Here is a 6,501-nt window from a genome sequence, read left to right on the forward strand (position 1 = left end):
AGGTCAAAATACTCCTTCCTGTCTCACCACACGTTGTTTAAGCTTTAAGTAAAAATTATTCAGTCCAGCTAATGGCTCGAAAGAGCTGACGAGAACATACCCTGCTCAAGGTCAGGCCTGTCCTCGAGGACATCAGGAGTTACCCCGCTACACATCTAAACCCCGCTCAGTGCTGCCCTCACGTGATACAGTGAGATTTCATGCAGGTCCGCTCTGCCCTGCCAGAGAGGACTCCCTATCCAGAGCTGATCTGTTAAGCTTCAAAATGTATCAGAATGACCTCATCAAACCTAACCCTATAATTTAACGGACTTATTACGTTTTTGTAATTCTTAAATCTTAATTTTTTTTAAAATGAAAATTCGGTAAGCATTACCATAATTGATATTAACTAAGAAGTTGAGCATTGGGGAATAATAGATTTTAATAAACAGAAAAATATACAATTTGCTGGTAAAGAATTGAGCTACCTAGGACACGTAATCTCTGCTGATGGGGTCTGCCCCAAAGATGAATCAATTAAAGCCACACAGGAAATACCTAGACCCATAGAGAAAGAAGAGGCACTCATGTTTTTGGTGAGAAACATTCTATTCTCAGTTTGTACCTAATTTACTTGTGCCTTGTGAAACCTGCTGAGGAAGGGTGCAGACTACGTGTGGAGTAGGGAATACGAGAAGAATTTGCAGAAGTTAAGGAGAGTCTTGTGAATGCTCACAGTCTACATAGTTTTGCCCCATTGCGTTGTTACGGATGCCAGAGACAAGGGCCCAGGAGTGTAACTGAAAAAACGGCATGATCTGAAAGAAAGTCATTATTGGCTTTGCATCTAGGGCTTTGCCGGAGGCTGAATGTAGACATTCCACTACTAAGAAGGAGGCATTGGCCATGTTTTGGGCTCTCAAAATAAACATTCTTGTGGAGTGTAGGAAACTGTAAGTAGAGGATGTTCTACTAGTCCAAACTGGACCCAATCTATTCTGCTGCTACAAGGTTCCTGCTTTCTAGTGTCAAATAAGGGGCAATCTCTTTCTGGCATTTAATATGATACATGCACAATGACACGACTCACAGACCTTGCCAGACCGAAAAAGAACAGTTTATCTTTACTTTCAAGCTCTACACATTTTGAGCAAAGAGTGGAAAAGTGCCCATCTCCGAAGGCTATTAGGCATCAAGCCATAAATCATTATGACAATTAATAAGCAGAACTTTGGTCTTCTCAGCGTTTCACTTCAGTTTATTGCAACCCAGCCACTGCCATAGGACAGGCATTGTGTGGTGGAATGTGAGGTGAGGGGAGAGTTAACTGTCTAAACACAGCAAGATCTGGGTGTTGTCAGAACACATAAATGCTCTAACACCTTTCTCAAGTAAAGCTTCAGCAAGCGGGATTACATAGCTAGTGAACAAATGGGGCGAGATTGAGGACCCACGAGTCACTCTGAAATTGCATGCAATGTGTTGGACGAAAAGTTGCCCAATCTGGCGATACGTGTTCAGCCTGTAAATAATGATATGAAGCTCTTTAAGGCCTAGCACCCGATGCCCAAAGCCTCAACAAGGTTCACCAAGTTGGAGATCTCAACTGTGCAAAGACAGCAGAGAGATCTAATGAGAACAAATCGTTGGCTTCTGCTCCCATTTCAGCTCATCCATTATAGGGAGAAGCACTGTCTCTGTATTGTGTGATGGCCAAAATCATGCCCTAGTGTCCTTGAGAAAGTGGTTTTGCTACAAACCTTTCTACCAGCTAAAAGCAAAAGAAATGAACGATATCGGTAATAACTTTTTTAAAACCAAGGAATCTGCTCCAGGGATTTGCTGTGGTGTCTTTAAAAGCGTCAGGAACCATACCATTAACAACTAAGTGGGGAGTAATGGCAGAGGCACTGGTCCAACTTAGAGATTCAGTTGTTTGAAATTTATTACAGGAATGATGTTGTTCAGCTAACCAGATCTAGTCACCCCAAAAGGAGGTTGCAGAAGTCTCAGGGAAGAAAGTGGAGAACCCCCTGTCTCAAATAATACTAGGTGCTGAAGTGGTCTCTACCAGGGGGAAGGTACGTATATCAATCACCTCCATTAAGGTTTTAATTTTGTTATGTCACACAGTTGGTGCAACAGTGTGAGAGTGAATTATAAATTGAACGTTTCTGTGAAGCTGACATACAAAGGGACACGGATGAGTTGGATGACAAGATGAAGTCATTGTAGGAGGCGACGAAGAAACAGATTCTCTGAGCTAGAGCAATAACCCTGCCACATAACTTAGTTGGGGAAAAAAATATATAATATTTCAGTAAAGGATGAGGACTTAGAGAAGAGGTCCTGAAGGAATAACATCAGGATTGAGGAGTAAATATGCGTGAAGAAGGGGAAGACACATGTAAACATGTTAGAGAAATGTTGCATACAATCCTCGACTAGAGATGAAAAGTCCTGGGAATGACCAAGCTATGACATTATGAACGGCTGAAGACAACTGCTTATCATCATGGGGAGAGGACCTTTTAACGGAACCCTAATAGAAAAGAGCAGAGATTTCTTATCTATTGTGCAGGAAGGTTTCTATCCTATTGAGGACACAGATGTAAGGAGTACTCATTTCTCTCTTCGTATTATCCAATGAGTCCCATGCTCAGAAAAAACAGCCCTTGCTTTCCACGTAAAACAGGCACAAGGCAAAGCACTTCCTCTTTATTTGTGCAACATGCCCTCACCTTTGTCATTCCTCCACTGCTAATAATGTTTCTGGTCAGAGCTTGAAAGGAAAAGCCCTGTGAGTCACGCCATTCGTTGACCCTGTGCCACCGTAGAATCATCCACATTGCTCAAAATATTTCTTACAATCATCAAATCGAATGGGAGCAGATTTGTCAAGATCTTTCAATACTAAAAAAGGCCAATCCTCAACGAGCTTCCATTCTCCTTCTTGAGTAGGTGCAGTATTAGTTGTACCTAGGGTGGAAAAATCCTCACCACAGTGACATTAATAGAGTTTAATTTTCTTTCATGACAGCTCGGAAAGTTACCACAACTTGTAAAGTGCAACAACTGCCCCAGCGAAGGGGCATCCCGCCATTGACAGCAGAGCAACTGACATGTATGGGTGGAACTGAGGTAAGGACTATGGAGCCGGGAAGAGGTGAGTTTTAATGGCCTTCCTGAATTCTAGATAGTTGTTAAAGCCACGGATGTGAGCTGGAAGTGCATTCCAGAGGAGGGCCGCTCTGCTGCAAAAAGAGCGGCCTCCAGTGCAGACTTTCTCTGTTCGGGGGATCACTACCAGGTGTTGACTCTGTGAGCGATGATGGCGTGAGGGAACATAAGGCAAGAGGAGGCTGGCCAAGATATTAGGGGAAGACAGTTTCAAGGCTTTGAAGGCAATGCATAAAGCCTTAAATGTTATTTGCCTGGCTACAGGCAACCAGTGAAGGCGCCAGATGGCGTTGGAAACCGGGCAGGACCTGCGCAGACCTAGCAGGGTCCCTGCTGCCATGTTCTGTGCCCTTTGTAGCCTAAGAATTTCAGCCTTATTAGACCCTAGATGCAGAGAGCAGGCATAGGCCAGTCTTGACATTACAGACGCCTGAATGATGATCTGTTGTGTGGGTGCATCGAAGAAACCCAATAGGGGTCGAAGCCCCCGAAGTAGTCCAAAGCAGGCACCTGCCACTTTTTTGGTTTGGGCTCGGAAGTTGAGAGATGAGTCTATCCACACCCCTAGATTTTTCACAACCTGCTTGGTGGGGGGGGGGGGGCAATATCAAGGCTTGAGGGCCACCAGCGTTCACTCCACTGACCATGGTCCTTGCCCACCAGCAGTACCTCCGACTTGCTGTCATTCGGCTGGAGCCAGTTGGTGGTCATCCATTCAGCAACGGCTGCTAGGTCGTCCTGAAACTTGAGGGCATCCCGCTCAGTGTTATCCGAGAGCGCCACCACCAACTGTGTATCGTCGGCCTAGGAGACCATGGTCAGTCCTCTGCTCTTAGCTACTGTGGCCAGGGGTTGGAAGTAAAGATTGAATAGCAGGGGGATGAGGGAGGAACCCTGTGGCACCCCTTGTTTGATGGGGTGTTCACCTGAGGCATATAGAGGGACTGTTACCACGAACGACCTCTCATGAAGAAAAGAGGCAAGCCACTCCAGTGCCGGACCAGTGATTCCTGCCTCCTCCAGGTGGTGCAGCAGTATGGCATGGGACACCATGTCAAACACGGCTCTCAGATCCAGCAGGAACAGTGCCGACGTTTTGGCCAGCGTCTAGTGCGGACCAGAGATGTTCTGTCACAGCCAGCAGAGCAGACTCCATGCTCTGACCTGGTCAGACACACAAGGAAAACAAGGGAGCCCTACTCACTGCGGAACCAGGGTGCATACTATATATCAGAAACAATGGTTCCAGTGGAGCATTTAATGCATGATTGATAATCACTACAACAATGTTAGTCAATAACACTTCTAGGAATTTAAGGGGATGTCAGAGGGAAAAACAATACTCTTCACACTTATATTTCAACCATCATTTGTATTGTATTTCATCAGCAGTTGATAAGCATTTCATACATGTAGTGTTCCAAGGAAAAGTGCAAATAGTGTCCCAAGTGTAAAGTAAGAACCAAGAAGTACATAAGAATATAGCAACGTGACAACAAGTGCAATATACACGGTTTCTTCAAGGGAAAGAAAACGACCATTGAGACGGTAATAGTGACAGCAATAAATGTCACAGAGACTATCTAAAATCATAGGCACTGTTTGTAAGGTTCGTTTTCAGGGGTCGTCGACGGCGTTTCGACCCTGGGAAGGATGTGGGGTCTTGTCAGGACTGGGGGAATGTGGGACATCTGTGAAATGGAGAACATAGAGTGAGGTTTATGGACACTAGTTGTATTGAATATCGTATTAGGAGAAGGCGAAGTGCTTTTATCTCCGTTGTTCACGCATGGTGGGCACTTGTAATGAGTGATTGAGCTCGTCTACATTTAGGTCATCAATCCTGTCCTTTGCCTTCTCCTAATACTATACTGGCAGGGTCGAGGGAAGGTTTTTAAAGGAGGGGTATCACTTTGGCCTGTTTCCATGCCCTGGGAACAGTGGCCGTGGCAAGTGACCCGTTTATCACCTGACCCATGGAGGATAAGATAGTAGGAAGCACTTTCCTGAATTGGTCTGGTTTGAGCGGGTCTGCTGGAGATCCAGACTTGACTTTATTACACAGTGTTCGCAGCTGGTCGGCGGGGATAGGCGGAAAGATGTCTAAGGTATTTGCTCAAGTTTAAACACTTTATTCGACAACATTGTCATAAAAGCTTTCATCCCTATCTAAACATGATAAATACTACTCTAATAGTAAAAAACATATTAAATAACATGCATTAGTGCATAGCTGTCGGATAAGAATCATTAAAATTTACACATTAAAAGGTATCATCACAGACCAAAGGAAGTTCATGTAGTTCATGGGGGTTTTAAAGTGCGCGTGCGTATTATCCAAGCCCATCCCAGGAATTTGGCCACTGCAATTGCAAGTTGAGGGGCACAATTTGATTTCAGGACCCTGAAGGCCTCGACACATCTCCTTGTGCCCAGATTTTTACATGCCGGCTTCAGCCACCTATTCCTTGGGGCAGCGTATAATGGACATACGAATAAAAAGTGCAAGATGTCTTCTATATGAGATTTATAATGGGAGCATGTGTTAACATTACCAGGGGACCATTTGACAGTAAAAGCATTTAGGGGCAGGGTGCCGACTCTGAACTGGAAAAACAATTTCCTATCTAGAGGCTTGGAGATCAAATCCCAATACTGTTCAAATATAGGGAAAGTTTTTATCTCTAGGAACTGGGATGTCAAGGCGGGAGATTGGCTGGAGACCAATGCGGCATTATTTATCATTTCCCAATATAGCTTTTTTATTGTGTTCTTTGAAGGAAAGTAATCTGGGTCAGTTACGGACCACAAGTGTTCAAGGTGCAATTTTTGAAGTAGTTTCCTCACTTCTTTTAACCAAACTACTTTGTGGAAGGTATCAGAGTTATCAACATCCAATAAGGCAGCAGCATAATGACTCAGCTCCGGGGTGGATTTTATACGCCTCCAATATAAGAGGGGGCGAAGTCTAATCATGTCCGCAATCCTTTTCCTCCCCAGATCATAAAGGAGAGGAGTGGAGGGGGTACTCTGTGGGACCCCGATTAAGCCTCGCAGGAATTTATTTTCTGCCACTGATAAAGCATTCAAATTGGTGAAACCCCAAAGTTCTGACCCATAAAGGCATGCACCCAGCACTTTCATGCCGTAGATCTCCAATGTTGGCTGTATTGGTTTTGTAAATGAGGTTTTATACTTCTTGGCTATTATTAAAAAATCTACTTGGCCAATGGACAAAATGTTACAGAAATCTACTTGTCCTGGGAAGATATCTGCTTGCCCCACCTATTCCATATATCACTGAAGTGGGTCTGCACGGAGAGAACCTGCACTGCAATC

The sequence above is a fragment of the Lissotriton vulgaris genome, chromosome 1_2, assembly GCF_964263255.1.
Source record: "Lissotriton vulgaris chromosome 1_2, aLisVul1.2, whole genome shotgun sequence".
NCBI lineage: Eukaryota > Metazoa > Chordata > Amphibia > Caudata > Salamandridae > Lissotriton > Lissotriton vulgaris.